General features: G+C 46.6%; 1 protein-coding gene across 1 annotated transcript in view; it reads left to right on the top strand.

Annotated features, from left to right (window-relative positions):
* Positions 1 to 22,357, top strand: part of ZBTB16 (zinc finger and BTB domain containing 16) — a 176,990-nt gene that overhangs the window by 118,500 nt on the left and 36,133 nt on the right. The gene's annotated exons all lie outside the window — the stretch shown is intronic.

Genomic DNA, 22,357 nt, shown 5'->3' with positions numbered 1-22,357 from the left:
GCTCTTTGTGAGACCATGGATAAGTCGCCTAAACTCTTAATTTGGGTTTCCTCGTCTGTTAGAAAGGTGGAGTATTAATAGTGCTAACCTCATAGCATAGGGTTGTTGTGGGGATTAAAAAAGATATTTCATTTGAAGTGCTTTGTGGAGTGTTTGACTCATAGTTAAGTGTTCAGTGAGTGGTAGTAAGTGTATTTAAAATTTAATAAATATTTATTGATTTCCCACAACGTGCCCGGCCCTGTTGGGGCATTTAAGTCACAATAACGTGGCAACAGACAGCATTCCTGCCCTTTGTGGACTGAGATTCTCATGGGAGACAGTATAGCCAAATATATGTAATGTATATGTATGTATGATATATGTAAAGTATGTATAATACAATGTCGGGTTATAATAAGTGCTAGTAAGAAAAAATAAAGCACGATAAGGAGTAGAGAGCAATGGGGAGAATGTGGTATTTTAGATCAAATGGTCAGAGAAGACCTCGCTGAGGTGACATCTGAGCAGAGTCCTAAAGTGAGGGAGTGAGACACTCAAAGCTTTCAGGAAGAAGGTCTAGGCAGAGGGAACAAGCTCTTACAGAAGCCCTGAGGCTGGGTTGAACTTGACAAGTTCAAGGAACAGCGTGAAGAGCAGTGTGCTGGGGGGCAGGGAGTAAGGTGCAGAGAGTGGGAGATGAGGTCTGACATAAGGAATTTAGATTTTATTCTGTATGTGCTAAGGGTCCATTGGAGGGGGATAAAACATTTGCAAATCATACATCTGATAAAAGACTTAGAAAATATAAAGGACTCTTATGACTCAATCATAAAAATACAAATAACCAAAATTAAAAAGGGGCAAAGGATCTGAATAGACATTTCTTCAAAAATAGACAGTCAATGAGCATGTGAAAAGATGCTTGACACCATTAGCCGTCAGGGAAATACAAATCAAAATCACAATGAGATAGTCCTTCACACTCATTAGGATGTGGCTATGATAAAAAACAGTAAGAAGGGTTGTCGAGGATGTGGCGAAATCAGAACCCTCATACACTGCTGGTGGGACTGTAAGATGGTGCAGCCACTTTGGAAAAGAGTCTGGAAGTTCCTCAAAAGGTTAAACATAGAGTTACCATATGGCACAACAATTCCACTCCTGGGTATCTACCAAGAGAAATGAAAACATACACCTATACAAAAACTTGCACATGAATGTTCATAGCAGAATTATTTATAATAACCAAAAGGTGGCGATAACCTAATGTCCACTCACTGATCAATGGATAAACAAAATGGAGTTTATGCATACAATGGAATATTGTTTGACTATGAAAAGGAATGAAGTACTGATATGTTGTACAACATAGATGGACCTTAAAAACATTATGCTGAGTGAAAGAAGCCAGTCACAAAAGGCCACATGTTGTATGATTCCATTTATATGAAACATCCAGAATAGGCAAATCTGTAGAGACAGAAAGTAAATTAGTAGCTACCACAGGTGGGTGAGTTGGGGGGAAGTGGGGAGTGACTGCTAAATGGGTATAGGGATTCTTTTTGGGGTGACGAAAATATTCGAAAATTGATTGTGGTGGTAGTTACATAACTCTGAATATGTTAAAAACTATTGAACTGTACAGTTTAAATGCATGAATTGTATGTTGTATGGTGTATGAATTATATCTCAGTAAAGCTGCATACATACACACACGCACTCCCCGTGCCACACTCCCCGCCACACACATGCACTTGTGCGCACACATTCATAGAGAAGGGGAAAAAAATAGTCCATTGGAGGGTTTTGAATGGGAAAATGACACGACTTGATTTATGTGTTTAAAAGATCATTTTGGCTCCTATGTTGAGAATTGACCGTGACTGTTTCAGTTAGTAAGTGCTGTGTAATGAACCACTCCAGCAGTAGATTAAAGCAACAGAGTGTTAGTATCTCTGACAGGTCTGTGGGTTGACTGGTCTCTGCTGGGCGGTTTTCACTCAGGGTCTCTCATTGGTGGCAATCAGGTAATGTCTGGGTCTGGAGTTGTCTGCAGACTTGGCTGGGCTGGATGTCCAAGATGGCTTCCTCACAAACATATCTGACCCTCAGTGCTCCTCCCCGGGGCATCTCTCTACAGCAGAGTAGCCTGGACTTCTTACATGACAGCTCAGGGCTCCATGAGTCCAGAAGCAGAAGCTGCCAGCCTCTTCAAAGCTAGGCTGGAAACATGCACCATCGCTTCTGCCATATTTTATTGGTCAGAGCCATCCCAGGTCAGCCCTAGATTCAAGGGGTGGAAGACTAGACTCTCCTTCTCAAAGGGGAGTGACAAACACATACAGGGAGAGAGGAATGGATGGCAGCCATCTGTGGAGACAAGCTACCCAGGTCCTATGGGGGCCTAGAGTGGAAGAAGGAAGTCCAGTCAGTGACTGTTTGAATGATTGTCATCAGTAGTTCCTTGTCCTTCCGCCTCACAAAGTCTGCCTCTCCTGAGTGAAAAGCACACCTTCTAGCACTGGTGTCATCGGCTTTGGACTGCTGCTGCCCTGGCCTGTGGCAGTGGGAGAAGAGCTTTCTAGGTAAGCTGTCATTCCAGTCAGCATTTCCCTGGCTCAGTTATAAAGAAGGTGATTTGGCTAGATGATTTTGCCCAGGGTTCCAGAGCTGGTAATCTTGAAAGCCAGGGGAGGACCCCAGTCTGGTCCCAGCCAGTTTCTTATTGCTAGACCACATGTAACCGAGAATCCCACTCGGAGGATTCCAACTGGGGGCTGAGGAGACTGGGCTGTGAGCCAGCTTTGCCAAGCAGCTTAAGTCTGTCCATCCAGATTAAATGTACAGCAGCAGGGAGCCAGCTGCCCCCTCAGCCAGGGCCAGCGGAAGAGGCTGAGTCCCTGAGGGGTGAGCAGACGGGGAGATTGTTCACAAGCAGACCCCACATGCTTATTGAGCACCTTCTGTGTGCCTGACACCCATGGGGAATATAGTAGTGATCACCACAGACATGCTCCCTGTCCCTTGTTTTTTTAAACAGCTTCATTGAGATATAATTCATATACCATACAATTCACCTGTTTAAAGTACACAATTCAATGGTTTCTGGTATATTATGCTACTAATTTTTATTAAAATTTAATTTATTAAAATTAAAATATATATAACAAAATTTGCCATTTTAACCATTTTTAAGTGTACAATTCAGTGGTATTAATGACATTCCAGCCTGTTTTTAGAGTCTAGGTATTGATTCAGCTTTGAAAATCAGGAAGCATCTTAGGACCAATGCCTTTCTAGGATTTATGAAGTCAGTAGGAACTTGAAAGTGGTCACCACTTTCCAGAAAAGGAGATTTGTTGCAAGTATGATTGGAAAGAGTCTGGAGTTTGAGTCAGAAGCCTAGGATGGGTTTCTAACTCCACTGTCTCCTAGGTGAATAAGCTTGATTTGTTACTCGTCCTTTCTGCCCTTCAAGTCTCCCCACCTACAAAAAGCATATGGTGCCAGTCCTTCCTATAGCAGCCGTGGGGCCCAGCCATTCAGCCTTACTTTTGCGTTATCTCCAGGTTGAGTAAAGGGAGCTCTTGAAAGGGGAGAGGAATGGAGAAAATGAATCCGAATTAGGGATGAGAGAGCAAGGCGGATGCTTTGAGAAAGGCTCCCTCCCCACCTGGGTGTGAGCTACGGGCAAACTCCCTCAGTGGTGAGGGGCATTTGGCCACTTCCTAGTGCAGGGCAGGCTGGGCTCAGTGAGGACAGATGCAGTAGCGCCTTATCCTCAGTGTAGGCTTGGCACCGGGATGGCTCTTCCTGACACGTGGCAGAGCTCCTTTATCGCTTATTGTGCTGTTTCCTGCAGAACCCAGATAGATCCTCACACTCCTTTAATAATATTGAAATCTTGAAATAACTTGAAATCTAGTTGTCATCTCCATTCTAAGAAAGGGGGCCCATGAGGAAGGGAGAGGCCTAATTATAAAGAATGCTGAAAGTAATGGGGCTCAAATTACGGGACTGGGAAAAGCCAGCAGGGCACCAGGTATGGTTGGAGAGCCAACAGGAGAGCAGGGGGGGAGAGCTCTGAAAAGGAAAAGGAATAGAAACTGTGGGAGAGTAGAGTAATGGTAATGCCACCTTATATTTCTGACTGCCTTAGTTTATAAAACACTTTCCTCTATTACACCCATTTAACAGATGAGAAAGTAAGGCCTACAAGCCACCCACTAGGAAGTGGAGAGCGGGAAGTTGACCCATCGTTGCTACCACTCCCCAGCTTCCTACACACACACTGACTTCCTGTAGTCCGTGGGTATATGGCTGAACGTTTAGGGAGAGCCTGTCAGAGATGATTTAGCTCATGGCCCTGTCCTGGGCAGGGCTTTTTTGGATCCCTGTGACCCATTTAACTAAGAATCCTCAATGCCCTGATGCCCATGTCCCCCTCCTGAGATAGGATACAACTTGGCTGAAACAGATTGGGTCGGGGTGTTCCGTGTGCAAGGCTGCCACGTGGGGAATTCACAGAGCTAGCATGTGGAGTTGCCTCAGGTGGGTGGTGTGTGGTCTTACAGGTATCCTTGCTGCTGAAAAATGAATTTAGTAGAAAGTATTTCCAATTCCAGTTTAACTGAACGAATGTCATCTTCACGTCTCACCCTTTTGACCCCACTTCAACCTGGATTTCCATCCTGGTATGTGTGACCCCTCCTTGTCCCCTGCCTCCAAGATCTTGGTGGGCTCCCGCTGGTGCTCTGGGAGGCCACATTCTGGTTGGGCTGGGCTCAGGCTTTGTTGTCACACTTCAGTTCTCTGTTTCGGCACAGCAAAGATTTCGAGGAGATAAACAGAGAGCACTTGACACCTTTTATATTATGACAAATACATATTGCAAAACACTGCTGCTTCCAAAATGTTTGGGTTGCAGAGCAGTGAGGAATTAACAGCTCTGCAGCTCCCTGAGACGCTTGTGCTTCATTTACACATCAGAATCTTTTTTACACTATTCAGTAAAATAAAAAGTGAGAAAACACACATACACTCATGTACACACTCACATGCACGCTGGGCGCACCACTTGGGTTCTATATCAGGAATGTCTTAAATTAGTAAGTAGTTCTTTAAGTCCAGATAAACTGATAAATACCATTAATGGCTTAATTTATACTCTGGGTTTGAAATTTGACACATGGACACTATCTTGGCTCGGGAAACACAAGTGGTTTTGTGCCAGAGGTTTTAATGACCGATCAGTAATATAAATTGCTGCATCACTGAACAGAAATAGCTTCTCCATGTCATTTGATCTGGAAACTTCTCCGGCCAGGCAGCAGTTAATAAATTTAAAAATAATTACCCTCTTTATTCAAAGTCAAACTAATTAGGAGTGGGTTTTACAAATCATAATGTTGTTCAAGCCACTGTACATCCCCATTTGGGACTTGAACGGGCCTGGGGGCAACAGACAGGATCGGATGGCGTTCATTAGAGGGCAGGGGAGATACCGAGGCTGCTGAGCTGAAGGCGAGGGGGTTGGGACAGTCTTCATCGTGCCCTGTGGGGGAAGGAGGAGGTCTCAGTGAGGAGGCCTTGGGGGTGAGCTATAGGAACCTTCAACTCTTTTAATCCATATGTGGGGAACTCAGAGCAGCTGCCTACCTATGATCTGAGCCTGGGGGAGATGGGGCCATTGCTGGTGTTTGTGGGCCAGGCCAGAGAGACTATGAGAGCCCAAGGAACAGGAAAGGCAGGTCCAGATAAATTGGCACATGGCTACTTGGGGAGGATGGACCTGCCCAAAGGCAGGGGAGTGGATAGGGTGATCTCTCAAGGGCTCTGCTCACTAGGCAAGTTTGGGCCCTGATGGGTGGCTCAGGTTTGTCTTGCAGGCTTCAGGGAAGAGGGACCTGTGGAGAGTGAAGTGAGAATGTGAAGTTCAGGGTATTCAGTGCATAGTGACACCCAGAACTTGGGATGTCGTGTCACACTGTCTGGATTCAAATGCTAGCCCCGTCACTTCTAAGTTTTATGATCTTGGGCAGATTGCTTAACTTCTCTAAGCCTCAGTTTCCTCCTTCGTAACATAAGGGTAATGATGGCATCTATCATTGTGGCGGCCATTGTGATGGGTGTTGTGAGGATTTAATTGGATAATCCACGTAAAGCACTCAGCACAGGCTTTGCAGAGAGTAAACTCTCGGTAAGTGGTGGTGGTGGTGGTGACTATCTTTGCATCATCAGGATCTTCATCAGAGGCCTTGGAGGGCACCCATTCCCCCACTGGGTAGGTGAGAGGGGAAGTGTCAGGTTGATGGTCATGGTGGTGGAGGAATAGGAGTGGTGTGCAGCTGCTTTGCTAAGGTGGAGGTGGGATCTTCCAGGATCCCTGACTTGTCCTTTGGCCAAGAGGCTGTTTCCAGTGTGCCCATTGAGCTAACAGCCACTGGAGCCCTCTGAGTGCAATTGGGAGAGGTGAGGGCAGAATGAATTCCACATGTTGAACAATATCACAGAGCAGATTTGGTGGATCGTATTTAAGGCCCTGTTGCCTGGAATGCCCAAAGCTGCCCAGGGGGACCACCCCCTACCAATATCTAAACAGATGACATATAAACCTAGGCCAGACAAGCTGCAGAGCTGGGATAGGCACTAAGCAGACGTTCCACCCCCCAGGAGCACCAGGAACATGCCCTGCCACATCTTAGAGGGGACCTCGTTGGTTGGTGCCCTTGAAGGCTCAGGAATCTTGAATCTCCTGCTGGTGTCCTGGGCCATGTCTTTACCATCAGGAACCTCAGTATTCTGTATCTCCTGTCTTCCTCAAGTAAGACCTTCTATGTCATCCCACCTACGCCCACCTAGTGCCCTGGAAAAGAAAAGAGGAAAAGAGGCAGACACAAGATGGCTGAAGTCATTCCTAGCTTTAGGTGTTGTAGGGCTAGGAATCTTGCGGGAAGCCTCAGAGGCCCGGGATACTAGGTTGAACTAGATCTCTAGACTTGCCCTGAAGCAACTCAGCTTTCTCCTCCAGTCCCCAACCTGCCCCACCAGGTCTGCCAGGTTAGTGACTTGGGTCTGCTGCAGATCAGAGTAGCCTATGCAGCTGGTTCATCCCATCATTCCTTCATTCACTTATTCTCTGAGTTTTAAAGTACCTACTATGTGCCAGGGGCTTTGTGGACCCACTACCTAATGGTGAACAAAACTTGGTCCCTGCCTTCCTGAAGGTTACAATGTTGTGAAGAAAATGAACAAGTAGGGTGAACTTGCCTTGGGTGCAGATAGTATAATATTATACTACATTGGGTATTATATATCCAATAGCTATACTCTATTGGATACTTTGGAATTATTATTTTACTAAGCCCTCACTACAGTCCTAAAACATAAATATTTTCCTCCCTATTCTTTGCTGGAGAAAAGTAAGACCTGGAAAGGTTAAGGAAGACCAGTCCAGGGTTGAGCTAGAACATGTGCCTTGGGCTCCTGCACCCAGAGCCCATGTTTTAACACTGCTTTCCCTCCCCATGGGGGCCTGGCATCAAACCCAAATTGCAGACCAGGAGGTCAGCTCTGACTGTTCAACAGCCTGGAAACCAGGGCTCAGAAGCCCATATTTGAGAAAGGGGGTCAGTTAAGAACAAATAAGCCAAACTAGAATTAGGACCCACGAGGTCTTGTTTCCAGTCCAAGGTTCTCTCCACTCTGACTACAAAATAAGGACTTTCTTTTACTGGCCTAGAAAAAGTTGCTAGTTTCCACATTCCTGTGTTACACAGGAAGCCACTCAAGCAGATGCAAATGTTGAGATGCTGGTTCTCATCCTCTCTGTGTTGGCTGCAAGAGGGTCCTGTGGTCCAGAAACAGTGAACACACCTGGTGGCCAAGGGCAGTTGTGCTGCTGGCTCTGCTCTCCTCTGATAGCAGGGAGCAGGCGCTGGAGGGAGCCCCGCCCCACAGTGCTCCCCCTTTCAGTGTGAAGGAGGCTAGCAGGCACCTTGACGGAGCTTTGGAAGGAGGAAGCAGCGAGGACACTGAACACCTCCTTTGAAGGTGCAGAGCTGCACCCCACCTTGGTGTTGTTGGCTATCTGCTTACACTGGCCCCGCTCTCACTCCTGATACATGAGTGATGCTTGGAGAAAGCTTCAGGGACAGTGTCTGGCTCTGAACTTCAGAGTAGAAAATGAAGTCCTTGTTTGGAGGACTTTCTGTGGTGGTGAGCATGGGAGGGGCGGCAGGAGTCGCAGGCGGGACAGAGGATTTAAAAGGGTGAGCAGCAACATTCCTTCCCTCAGGGTGGCTGCCAGCCTCGCCCCTCTCCTGCCCCGGGCCTGGCACAAGGGGCGGTGCTGGGCGCTGAGGAGCTGCGTCAGGGTGGCTGGCCCCTGTCCGACAGCAGTAGGAAAACCAGCAACTGTTCTGGCTCCTCCTCCCAAGGGCAGCCTCCCGGTGCCTGGCCCCAGAGGAGGGGCGAAGGGAGAAGGGCCAGATGACGAGAAACAACTTAATCTACCTAAAACTTGACATGAGAAAAAAGGCAGAGCAAGCCTCAAACCCCTGCCCAAGCTGGAGGGCATGGGAGAGGACAGGGCAGGGGGTCATTGGATGGACACGTGGACTCCATGCAGGGTGGTGTGACCTCCCCATTGAAAACATAATAGCATTTGACTTTTATAAATATCAGGGGTGATTTGTATAGCATTTCACATGGTGTGCCAAGGAACTGAACACGAGAAAGCTCGAGCTCAGAACGGCTGCGGAACGTCATAGGCACCTCAGGAGGGAGAGTCATGTGCTGCCGTCTGTACAGTCGGCGCACCGGCATAGACTTACTCTTGACCTCATTTCATGCTGTTACTATACAGGCATGTTTGATGCCTAATATAGAGCTTTATTTTCCAAGCATAGGCTCTCGGCTCGGTTGGAGCTGCCTGCTGTGGAGTAGGGAAGGACAACTCAGCTGTCACCTGCTGCCCCAGACAAGCCATCCTTCTCCATTCGTCACCCTAGTGGCTCCTGGGCCCCTCTGGCCACCTTCAGGAGGGACCCCCAATGCTTTTTTTGTTAGCTCAGGATTCACCCTGAGCTAACGTCTGTTGCCAATCTTCCTTTTTTTTTTTCCTCCCCAAAGCCCCAGTGCATAGTTGCATATTCTGGTTGTAAGTCCTTGTTCTTCTGTGTGAGCCATTGCCACAGCATGGCTACTGACAGGCGAGGGTGTGGTTCTATGACTGGGAACCGAACCTGGGCCGCTGAAGTGGTGAGAGCACCAAACTTTAACCACTAGGCCATTAGAGCTGGCTCCCCCATGCTTTTTTTAAATTAATAAACTTTATGTTTTAGAGCAATTTTAGGTTTACAACAAAATTGAGTGAAAAGTACAGAGAGTTCCCATATACCCCTGCCCCCACACATGCACGGCCTCCTCCACTGTTACATCCCCCTACATTGTTACAGTGGACACCTACACTGACACATGATCACCCCAAGTCTGTTGTTTACATTAGGGTTCACTCTTGGTGTTGTACATTCTGTGGGTTTAGATAAATGTATGATGATATGTATCCACTATTGTTGCATCATGCATAATAGTTTCATTGCCCTAAAAATCCTCTGTGCTCTGCCCATCCGTCACTCCAATACTTGTTATGTGAAGCATCACAGCTTTGGGTAGCGCTTTGAGGGGACTCACGGTGTTTGGCTCCCTTGGGATTGGAGGAGAAAAATTGACCCGAGGCAGATTTGGGTTAAAAAAGGTTGAAGTCATTCACTCAGTAGACATCTTGAGCATCTGCCTTGTGCCAGACATTTATGCTGGGCCCTGGGATGGGGATACAGCAGTGAACAGGACTCACATGGTCCCTGCCTTCTCCAGCCTCCCATCATACAGAAATGATGAGCATTGTTATCGTCGGGGGGGAGGGGGCAGACTGGATTTTGGAATCAATAATGAATTAGGAGAAAGGAAAACTGAGTTCTTATCCTGGCTCTGTCACAAGCTTGCTTTATGACATGGTACAAATTACTTTGTTTCTCTCCCTTTTTCAAATGTTGGGTGTGGGAATTGGGCAAGAAAAATTGCTGCTTTGGGGGTTCTGTGGTTCCCAGCACAGTCTAAGATTCTGATCTTGTAGTGACCGTCTACATTTTTCTCAATCTTAGTTTTCACATTTGTAAACTATGATTAATAATATATGGTTGTTGTAAGGACTAAATAAAATAATACATATCAAGCGCTCAGCCCAGCGACTGGAATGGAGAACACGCCTTAAGTGCGGCTGCTCTCGATTATTATTTTTAGATGTCCACACTTTCTGTCCCTCACCAGTAGACAAGTATTTCTTTTACCTCATTTAGAAGCTTAGTCAATAAAAATTTAAGTGCGTACTGTGTCTGAAGAAGGAATTAAAGATGAAGATCTCTTGCCTTTTAAAAACTGTTCTGGAAATTTGAGGAGAATGATTGAATTTGATCTGTGGGGACTGTTGTTCAGAACTTGGACTGTGCCTAGCACTGCTGCTTTTTATATTTTGTCTAATATAGCCATCACAGCGCCACTAAGAGGCCAGTTTACTGCCTGTGTCACTGATGAGGAGCCACAGGCTCAGAGAGGCTTAAGCAATATGTCTTGTTCAGCGGAAGGACTGGGATTCAAGTTTAGGGGCCCCGGTGGTGAGTCTGATGGGAGTTTTGGGGCACCCATCGTCCTACTGTTCAGAGTGGCTCCCTTTCTTTCAGCATCATCCTTACACCAGAGGCCTGATTACGAGCCTCAGCCCCCAACTCCGGTTCCCACTCGCCTCTCCTCGCTCCCATCCCCGGTTCCGCTGTGTTTCTCCTTTCTCCTTCCACTCCGCTCTCCAGCTCCTACCCTTTCCTCTCTGACTGCTCTCCCTCCGCCCTCATGACTCCACTGCTGCCCGACGACAGAAAGGAGTTAATAAAAACCAATGCGTAACTGAAACTTGAAAAGCCATAAATCGCCTTGTTTTTTCTAGGATGTTGGTAGCATTTTGATTTAATAGTTGGACAAACACAAGGGCCTATTTTATTCAGAGTTTACAGGCCTCAAGGCTGTTATTCCTCCAAATTTAATAGCATTGAAATTGCAGGGTTTGCTATAATTTGCCTATCGCTTTCTGCTCCACCATTGATGTTTATTGTCAGCGGGATGGAATCTCAATCCGACTCACTTAGATAACATGTCTGTTAAACATTTAGATAATTGTACCATCATTAACTTGTCACATTATTTTAGAGATTCAAAACAGAAGCAGGGTAAGTAGAGGTACCAAAGAGAGGTGGAGGTGGGGAAGAGGAAGAAGAGAAAACCTCTCCTGAGTTAAACAACCAGGAGATGAGAGTTGGTTTCACACTCTCGACCTTTCATCAGAGGTGTCTGTGTTAGGGCGGTGTGTGCTGCAGAGCTGTGCCAACCCTGGGACACTGTAGCTGATGCTCAGAAACCCTCAGTATTTTCCTCCTCCCCAGCTTTGGCCTTCATGTACCAAAGGTCAATTTTTTAGCCTCCTGTAGGGATGCTTATTGCAACATTAGATGTAATTACAGAGCATTGAGAAGAACCGAAATGTCCAAAGGTAAGGAATCTGTTAGTTATGATACCTGGCATGGAAAGATATCCACGATAAAAGCCAGATAGAGAAAACAGGTTGTATAGTGTGATCCCATTTAATATAACATACAGAAGCCATCCTGTTGTAAGATTCTATAGGGCTCTATACATAGTTAACAGTGATTATCTTTAGAGAACGGGATTACAGAGCCCAGAGCATTTTGCTTTCTGCTTTATCTATTTCTAAATAATAATTATTATATATATTTTATTTATTATTATATAATTATTATTATTTACAGGCATGTACCATTTATGTAATTTTAAAAATTAAGGTCACATTATAAATAAGAAAAATATTGGCTTTGAGTCTCATTCGATCCATGGAGAAGGACTTCTTAAAAGAAAAGGCAACAAGTGTCAGTAATGGGTTTTGAGAGAGATGTGGAACATTAATATCTCAGCTACACTGGTAGGTGCCTCAGTTTCCCACCATTAGGACAGATCAGTGGAGATGAGGCCAGATGGAGAACTCAGTACCCTGGGAAGAAGGGACCTATGCCAGTGCTCACAGCTCACAGCTGCTGTGCCTGTTCACCGAGGGCCTGACAGAGGAAGTGGGCAGCAAGAGAGATGCTCATTACACCTGAGGCCAGGGATCACTCCTGGAGGGGTGCCCGAGGCCAGGGATAAATAGGAATGAGCCCCCATTCAGCAGAATGGGAGATTCTGGGAGCAGCTAAATGTCAGCAATAGTGGGAGCTTGGCATCCAAAACTGTCCCCCAGAAATTCTTTGTATGTGGTCCCCTGGTCCTGCAGGGGTGGCGGGTGTGACTGTGGTTCTGTCTCTCTGGCTTTGGACAGCATGTTATCTCCTGTGTCCCCAGGGCTGCTCTGTGACTTGGGCAAGAGAACGCACTGTTGTCTCTCACAGCTTGTGCATACCCAGTGACACAGGGTGCAGGGAAAAAATGCACAAGTCAAAAACGAGGGTTGATGTTTCCCTGATTGTCCTGTAAATAATGCAGATATTTGGGGGGTGGGAGGGACAAACAATGTAAATATTTTATAGACTGTAGGCTAAATAATGTATATATTTAGAAAAGCGGCTTAAATATTTCATATGCTGCAGCACGGATTCCTGCTTAGAGGATGAAAGGGGCTGGTGAGGCCGGTGGGGTAAGGATGGGGGTACTGTGGTGCCAGGAGAGCGGCAGAGGAGCTGCAGTAAACGTGTGTGTATGAGTTTGGGGCATAACAAGGAAGGCAACTCACCTACTTGGAACCCTTTTTTAAACCATCCTTTAAATATCCTATACTCTTTTTCTTTTTTTTTTTTTTAAATGTGGGAGAGAGACAAATGACAACCTAATAACAAGAATTTATTTTTAAAGTAACTTCCCTCCGAAGAGAGTTGAAAACATACGTCCCCACAAAAACTCATACATGAATGTTCATAGCAGCATTATTCACAATAGCCAAAAAATAGAAACTACCGGAATGTCCATCAACTGATGAACGGATAAACAAAATGTGGGAGGTCTGCACAGTGGAATATTGTTTAGCCATAAAAAGGAATGAAGTACTGATACATGCTACAACATGGATGAATGTTGAAACCAACGCGAAAGAAACCAGACACAGAAGGCTGCATATTGTATGATTCCATTTATGGGAACTGTTCAGAATAGGCAAATCTATAGAAACAAAGCAGATTAGTAGTTGCCAGGGGCTGAGGGGAGTGACAACTAATGGGTATGGCGTTTCTTTTGGGTGATGAAAGTATTCTGGAATTAGTTTTGGTCATGGTTGTGTAATTTTGTGAGTACATTCAAAACCGTTGAATTGTATACTTTAAAAGGGTTTATTTTATGCTTTGTGATTTATATCTCAACTAAAATAAAAAGCAACTTCCAGGTATGTTGTTGGTTTTTATAGACTCAGCTCAGTTTCCTCTACCTGCTGCATCACAGGACTTTCTAGACAGGCAGCAGTTTGCATACTAGTGACCATTTAGACAATGCAAGAGGCTGTGGCACTTTGGGAATCATTCTTTTCACAGAAGGCAGCAGCGAGTAGGGTGGCTCAGAGACTCCTCCTTCCCCTCTTCATTCCTCCGTTTTCAGAACTGGGAGGGAAGAAAGAACAAAACAGGGTCAGGACCCTTCAACAGGAGAAGGATGTGAATCTGACGTCCACAAAGTCAGGAGAAGACTGGGGACTTGCCTTGAGTGTGAATCTCAAGGAGAGAAGCCAGCCCTTATCTTGCCTGGGAGGCAGCACTCTTGCCAAAGGCAGGACAGGGACGGGATGGACCCAGGCAGCCCGTTTTAAGAATCACACGAGTAATATGTGCTCAGTGTGTGGAGATTAGAAAATACATGTAAACAAGAGAAATGTGTCTCCTGTAGTCCCACCATCTTTTTCTCTTTTCTTTTAAACAAAAATGGGGTGATAATATGCAATGCATGCTGTTTTATAATCTGTTACTTGCATGCTAACAAACCTGTATCTGGATGATCATTTTAATCGTTTCCTAGTATTCTTCCCTACGCCCATTCATTTTTTCTGCAGGCCCTGGTGTGCCTTACTGGTGCGCTGGGACGCCCCTTGCCCTCCGTGCTTTGGTGGGAGGACCAGGCCCCACATCCGAAGGACCTTGCAGGGACTGCAGGTGGGAGAAGTGACTAACAGAGATGCCGCACATTATCACCTCTTACCCGTCGCTGCTTCTGTCAACAAGATAAACTGGACCCGCCAGGCACTTTTGCAGCAGCTGTTTACTTGGCCATTCCAGGCAAGCTTGAGATGCTGGGAACATATTCAGTCCTCGCATTCGATCTTCTTAGTAGCTGTTTGCCTTTGGTTTTCTCCAGCCTTGCAAATGGCCACTCGCCCTGGGCAGGATCTGGGCAGGTAATTTACCTCCTCTACTAACTTAACGAACGGCACTGCCGGGGCCTGGGCAGACCAAGGAAACTATACGCATCGATTTATTTGCCAGGTTAAAACCCAGAGTTAAGTAGCAAGTTAAGCATCTCTGTATGTTAAGTGTCCCAGGCCCAACTAGAGAAGATTTCCTGGAGAAGAGCCCAAAACAGGTGTTAGGAAAAAGCCTTTTCTTTTGGAATTTCCTTCTCTGAACGTTAGGAAAAGTTACCTAAGGGAGGGATTGCGGGGTTTAGGTCAGATGAAATGTTCCCCGCCCCCACCAGGGATTGGAAATGACTTTGTCTCTAAGTGCCCATTGTCAGATGGGATGCACATTCCCCTCAACCAAACAAATATAAAATGCTTCCAGCCTCTGCCTCGGATTTTCTATTACTGTTTCACAGGACTCCAGAGAGTTTTAAGATAGCAATTTGATTAAGCTTATGGGGAAGATCCCATCAGATAACATTCTTTTTCTGCAGGTAGAGATAATGTGTTCAAGTATTAAGTATGTTTTAAAGGTAATTATCTTTTCCATATTCATTTTAGTTACAGGAATTGAAAAGGGGGAGACTTTGCATCTGAAAGCTGCCCCCTGGGCCCCAGAGTGGCTCTGACTTCTCTCCTCTGGGAAACACACTTGAGGTTTTTGACAAATGAATGAGCACTGAGCGTTTTTCTGTTTTGAAATGACTTGGGATCCCTGTCTCCAGAGAGGTGGTCCAGAAGGCGAGGTCTGGGCCACTGACCTCCTCAGGCCCCCTAGCTTGAATTCCCTGTTCTGGCATGCTCTGGGCTCCCCATCTTCTGCTCCTGGAGGCCAGGAGGGGGCCTGGCTGCTGCTTAGAAGGACAACTTGCCTCACCCGAGGGTGAGTCGTGGTGCCACATCTCCCGCCTTCCAGAAGTAGAACCTGGAATTACCATTTACATATGCTAGGCCCAATGTTGGAGTGTATTCATATCGGGGGAGGCTAATTCGAGGTCTAGAATTCTAACAATGTCTAACAATGTAGACTCCTAGACTTCAGAACTGGAGCAAGGGCCATTAGGGAGAGTGATCCTGAGCCTCAGAGAGGTTCAGTGATTTGCCCAGGATCACACAGCAAGTTAAGGGTACATTGTGGGCTAGAACCCAAGAGTCCTGGTCTTGGACCACTTCTCCAGTCCCCCAGCATACCTACAATTCTGCCGTCTCCAGAAAATAATCCTCTTCCCGTTTCTTCGAAATCACCAGAATGGGAGGACTAATGGACGGCCCTCCCTGGCAGTCCATTAGTCAACGTCTGCACCGAGAGCTTTCAGGGCCCCACAGGGGCCTGGGGAGCCCAGAGCAAGCACAGTGCTGATGCCCTGGAGCCCTCAGCCCTCGTTTGCTACCAGTTGTGCTGTTCCAAGTACTCTGTGAATTTTTGCAAAATAGAAAAATCAGACCCAAATCCTGCCTTCACAGAGCTAACCATTGCTAGGGAGGAAAAAACAGACCTATCTAAAAGATAATTAACGATACGAGGCAATTGAATATGATGTGTGCTGTGAGGGTTTAGGGGTGGTGTTTGTAGTGTCTCGCATCCCTTTGTCTGCCTGAAATCCTTTCTCCTGAGGCCAGAAACCCATAATTCCTGCACACGGTGTTTCCCTGTGTTACATCTCCACCTGATCGCCTGAGCACTCGATTAGATGGGCTACAGCTTGTTGGTCTGCAAGCAGCTGACTCTGGGAAAGGACACCAGGTGACAGGTTTATCATTGCAGCCCCCAGGATGGTGGCATGCACCAAGGTGGCAGGGAAGGGGTGGACGCCAAGTGGGTGGATCCAGCCTGGGTTTAGTGCTCCATCTCATGCATTTCATCCTAAGTAAGAATGGCTCTGGCATCTAAAATGCGCACCCGATGTTGCCTCTCCCATGCTGATCCTTCAAAAGATCCTCACTGTCTTACCCCAGCTACATGTTAAAATCATTTGGGGGAGCTTTTAAAAAAAATACCAAGCAAGGGCTCCCACCCCAAATCAATTGAATTGGAATCTCCAGCATGGGGCCCAGACATGGATGTTTTTACAGCTCCCCAGAGATTCACATGTATGGCCAGGGTTGAGAACTTCTGGATGGGATAAGATCAGACTCCAGTGCATGGCCCAGAAAGTGCGTCACAATCAGAGTCTCGGGCCTCATCTTTTACCGTCCCCTACAGTGTGCCCATACTGAGCCATGTACAATTTCCCATCCTCTCCTTAATGTTTTTCTCCTCCAGGTACACTCATGTATCACTTAACGATGGAGACACATTTTGAGAAATGCGTCGTTAGGCTATTTCATCATTCTGCAAACATCATAAAGTATACTGAAGGGGAACAAAATTTCCCACCCCAAAATGTGTCTCTTTACCATGAGGATTATTTTAGGCTGACTATTTTTAAGAAACAAAAGACTCGGAAAGTTTTTCTTGTTTCCTCTCCCTTAACTGCCTAAAAGAATTCAGATTAAAAAACCTGTCTCAGGGAGTGAGCTGTCACCTTAGCATAACATGAACTAGGTGGTAGACAGGGAGGAACCTAGAAAAGCCTGTTTGTTGGCCTCCCCTCTGTGTTCTTCTGTTTCTGTGTGGCCAAACACTTGTTTTCTGAACTTTTGTTCCTTTTCACTCACCTGTGAATTGCCTTCTTTCCCTTTGAAGTCCCTCCTCTCCCCACCCCCAACATCTTCTTTTGTCTTGAGCTGAGGATGGTATTTAAGGTGAGGGCTTCAGCCATTTTGGTGAGTTATTCGGTTTTCCTGGGTTTCTCCCATTTATACATGTTATTAAGCTTTTGTTTGTTTCTCTCCTATTAATCTGTCTCATCTGAATTTAATTCTTAGACCAGTCAGAAGAACCTAGAAGGGTAGAGGAAAATTTCTTCCTTCCCTAAAGTACTTACAGAAACCTAGATGGTATAGCCTACTACACACCTAGGCTATATGGTGTGTAATCTTATGGGACCACCATCATATATGTGGTCCATTGTTGACTGAAATGTCGCTATGCAATGCGTGGCTATATCTTCCTCTGTCTCCCACATTCTCACGTGTCTTGACTGCCTGACATATTTCTTCTCAGCTCAGTTGTGTCTGTTATATACTGAATGTTTGTGTCTCCCCCACCACCCTGACCACTCCCGATTCATATGTTAAAGCCCTAACTTCCAATGTGATGGTATTTGGAAGTGGGGCCTTTGGACAGGTTTAGATGAGGTCATGAGGGTGGAGCCCTCATGATAGGATTAGTGTCCTTATAAGAAGAGGAAGAGGCTGGAGTTCTCTCTCTTTCCACCACGTGAGAACACAGCTAGAAGCTGGCCGTCTGCAAGCCAGGAAGAGGGCCCTCACCAAGAAGCCAGTCGTGCTGGAACCATGATCTCAGACTTCCAGCCTCCAGAACTGTGAGAAATAAATGTCTGTTGTTTAAGCCACCCATCGTGGTATTTTGTTACAGCATCCTGAGCAAACTAAGACAGTATCCTTCTCTGTCACACGCTTCCCCCAGCTAAGCAGTGGAAAGTGCTTCCTCCTTTTGGTCTTCTGTACCGTGGACGTACCCCACTTGCAGCGCTTGGCCATCTTGCTTCTCCGTGAGTTACAGGTGATGTCTGAACCCTCTTTGGGTCCCTGGGCCCCTGTACTGTGTTAGAACATGTAGTCGCTCAGTAAATATTTGTTGTGTGGTTAATCAAAAGCAGTAAAGGGAGCTTCCTGGTTAGAAGTGGAAAAGGGGAATCGGTTTTTGTCCAAATTCAGATTTTTGCTCTTCACTTGCCAGCTGTATGGCCTTGGACAAGTCACTCAACCTTGGCAAGTCTCAGATTCCTTATCTGAAAAATTAAAACACCATACTTACCCTATATACCTCAGAGGTGGATGTGAGGACGAGAATGACCTTCGAAAGAAGTAGTGTCTTTGTAAGGTGTCAAGTATAATTCAAAGTTAAGGTATTGTTATAATTGTGACATCTCTAGACACCTTCAGTGGCTTTGGATTCAGAGTGCCCTGAAGGTACCCCCAGTCTGTGCCCTCTGTACCATCTCCTATCCCAGCCCTTCCAGGCCTTTCTTCCCTTGGCTTCCTCTAATGCACCTGCCGTGCTCTCTCCTGCACATACAGTGCATGTTGTCTGAAAGCAAGCCAACTGCTTTTTTAATATATTAATATATCTCGAATTATAGAGAAAATGATGAGGGAAGCAAGCTGGTCCATTTAGTAATTAAGTATTCAGTGTCACATGGTAGACAGAAGTTAGGAGAAGTATCCTAGGATTTTTGACTGAATATGACCTACATGGGTCAATGAGACAGATCCCACATGCAAGCCATTCCAGATCTGTAACCTCTAGTGTGGAGAAAGATTCAGAAGGAAGATTCCCCAGACTCTCATTCCTTCCTCATTCATCAGCTGTGATTTGAGCACCAACTACGGGCATACACGTCAGCATCCAAAGACGGCCTGCCTTGCCTGCCCTCCAGGAGCTCGCAGACAAGAAGAGGGCTGTGACAGAGGAGTGCATGCGAGAAGGGCAGGTGCCTGCCCTGATGGGGGCCGTGGGCAGGAAGACTTGGAGGCAGGAGGAGACGCTCCGACTGAATTTTCTTCTCTCTCTCGTCTCTCCCGTGTTAGGGTAAACACTTTGTGAGGATGGTGAATGATTTGCTCACTGTGTCTCGTAGAATAAACCTTTGTGTGTCTGCATGTGTGTGGAGGCTGTTACTAATCCCCTTCCTTTCTTGGTCTCCTGTTTCTGAGGCTAGTGGTGTCTGGGATTTTCGGAGGGAGGAAGGATATAAAAGGGCAAGACAGGAGACCCTGGTGCCTGGATTCAGAGCCTCTGCATTCCGGAGACCCCCTAGAGGCCCCTCTCCCTGGACCCTTCAGCTCGAGAAAGCCATTGTGCTCCGTCCTGGCCTCTGACCCCGAGGCTCTGGGAAGCAGCAGGTTGTTGACACTTGGACAATCATTTCTTGCAAGGCGACTGCCTCCCTCGGGAGCTCCCCTCTCTGCCTTGGGGTGGTGACTGTTCCCCCAACCAGGAAGGGGGGGCAGCGAAGGAGGAGGGAAATTGGCTCTCAGTTGGAGTGGGAGGAAAGGAGGGGGCTTCTCAATTTCAGGCCCCCCCGGCAGCTTCCGAGTGGTCTCCACGGCTCACTCCTGTCTCACCTGCCCGTTCAGAAGCACCCTCTCCCCTGGGGGTAAGCTTCGGGAAAATGGGTTCAGGAGACACGTTTCTGGCCCAGAATTCCTTCTGGCCTTCTTGTGGGTCTCGTGTTTGTCGAGGATCCCTGTATGTCTTCATGGAGGATGCCTCTGTGTCTCCTACAGGCACAGGAACAGAGAATATTTCTAGTCCCGGCGCTGCTACTGATTAGGAGTCAGACTTTGGGCAAATCACTTGTCCTTTTAAAAGTTCAGTTTCCATGGGCCGGCCCCGTGGCTTAGTGGTTGGGTGCACGCGCTCCGCTGCTGTCAGCCCGGGTTCGATCCTGGGCGCACACGGACGCACTGCTTCTCCAGCTATGCTGAGGCCGCGTCCCACATACGGCAACTAGAAGGATGTGCAGCTATGACCTACAACTATCTGCTGGGGCTTTGGGGGAAAAAATAAATAAATAAAATTAAAAAAAAAATTCAATTTCCTGATTGGTAGAATGGGGTCAAAAACCCCCACTTACCTAATGGGGCTGCTCTGAAGCTCAAATGACACAATATGTATGCAAGCACTTTACCCTCTGTGAAGCAAGTGTACGGTTTGGTCCTGATGGCTTCTCTATAGCCCACGCTGGCATTTTGTGTGTGATTCTTACAGTTTCTGAGTGTGGAGTTCCCGAGCATTTCCACCTCCCTTCTTTCTAGGGCATTTCAGGAAGCATTATTCAGGAGGGGATGGGGTAGGACAGAGGGACTCTTAAATTTTTTAAGTGCCACTTTGCATTCCTTTCTCCTCAGTCTTAATAATAAATAACTCTAACTGCGCAGCCAGGAGCTGGGATGTTCTGTCCAAACGAAGGCAAGAATGTGTCTCCAACAGCCAGGCGTCACCATTCCGTGGGCTTGCCCAGTACCATTTCTCCAGCAATGAGAAAAGCCCTCTTGCTAAGCTACAGAAAAGTCTCCCTTGTGCTTTAATTCTGAAAGAAGCGGATTAGTGTGGCCATATTTAACCTTTGACCCTGACACAAAAGCATTATCAAAATTAGTTACCAAGAGGCTCTGTCTTCCTCTCCCCACTGCCACGTCCCTGTTTGCAGGGGCTGGTTTAGGATCTTGGTATACTTCTTCAGAGCAAGAGCAAAGGTTCAGAAGACCACTAGTGCCTTAAGGAGACATTCGGGCCTGGTGCTCGCTGCCAGAGCTCTCGGGGTCTAAAGTGGATAAAGGGCAAAGATGAAATCTTGCACTACAGTGGGGGGTCAGAATTTATGGGCTGGATTTAAAATCCTTTTCCCCTGACACCAGCCTAGTTCTTGGTTATCTTGGACATTTGACTCTATTCAGATGATATATTGATTTTTAGACCCATATTCATCAGAACTTTCTTTAATGTCTCCTTCTACCCGCCTGTTATGTGACCTAAAAGTACTGTTTGATCCGAAGGATTGATTTCCAACATCTTCTCCTTCCAGGCAGAAATCCACAGACTTGGGGGATGGAGTGGGGCTGTATCTGGACCTGAGTCATTTCTCTGGCTCTCAGTCCCATCCTCCCTGTCATTTAGTCATTGTGACCTTGGGCAGATTATTTGAACTCTGAGCCCCAGCTTCCTCTTCTGTAAAGTGGGCGTAGCAGTAACAGTGGCTACCTCCTGGAGTTATTTTTGAGGATAGATAACAGGATACACGTGAAGTGCTGAGACTGGTGTAATGCACTTACTAAGTGTTTAGCAACTATTAGGTGCCATTATCACTCTTGTTGTCATTATCATCCATATCATCATTACTGATTCTTCATCACTTCTCCAGGTCCTGGCTGGCTCCTGCCCCACACACCCATCCCTACCAGTCCCCCCACTGGGGTTTTATTGGTGACCTGCTCCATTCCCTGTTCCTTCTCTTTTCTAGCTTTCTTTGCCATCATTTTCAGAGTCCCATCTTGGATCGGGGGGGTATGCAGGGGGAGGATTGGCTTCATTTCGTACCAGAAGTCCAACTTGCAGTGGAGGACTGGGAGGGAAAAGCGCTTTATAAGCTCGCGATGAAAGCTGTAAAACGAGATGGTCAAGGATCTGGCCAGGCCTGGTTCAGGATTATGGCCGGCCCCTGGAATGCAGAGGGGGCCTCTCTTGAGAAGCCAGTGTCTATTTACAGTGCATCTCTCATAAACCCCAACGCCGGGGCGAGGGCAGGGGGACTCGCCCTCCTGGCATGTGATTGATTATCTGGTATTTATGCCATTGAGGACTTGTCAGCGGTTCGGGGTCAAAGGGTCATCTCATGTGTCTTGCCGCAGTCCACCTCCTTTTGTACAGTGCGGACCGGGTGAGCTGTGCACAAAACAGCTTTTTCTTTTCCTTGGGAAAAGGGGGAGGGTGTGGGGGTAGTGTCAATGAAATTTTTTTTCAACCTTTTCTGAATAGTGTCCTTTTAATTCTAAAGAACTTTTAATTAAAAGTAGCAGGAAAATTCATCTCGAGAAGGTTTAACTTACCTTAACAGATACTTTTGTGTCCCAAGAAGCTGGGAGTGACTTTCAGAAAAAGAAAGTAAGTGAGGGTCTTTGTCGTGTCTCCCCCCCTCCCCAGACATCCTCACAGTTCCCTGGAGTTCCCTCCCTCCCACTCGCTGACTGAGTGTGGACCCTGCTTGGGAAAACAGGAAGGAAAGAGGTCGTCCTTTGACTGTAATATAACCA

This window comes from Diceros bicornis, chromosome 7, assembly GCF_020826845.1.
Source record: "Diceros bicornis minor isolate mBicDic1 chromosome 7, mDicBic1.mat.cur, whole genome shotgun sequence".
NCBI classification, from domain to species: domain Eukaryota; kingdom Metazoa; phylum Chordata; class Mammalia; order Perissodactyla; family Rhinocerotidae; genus Diceros; species Diceros bicornis.
The sequence above is the reverse complement of the archived record's forward strand: the minus strand, read 5'-3'. Positions and strand labels throughout refer to the sequence as shown.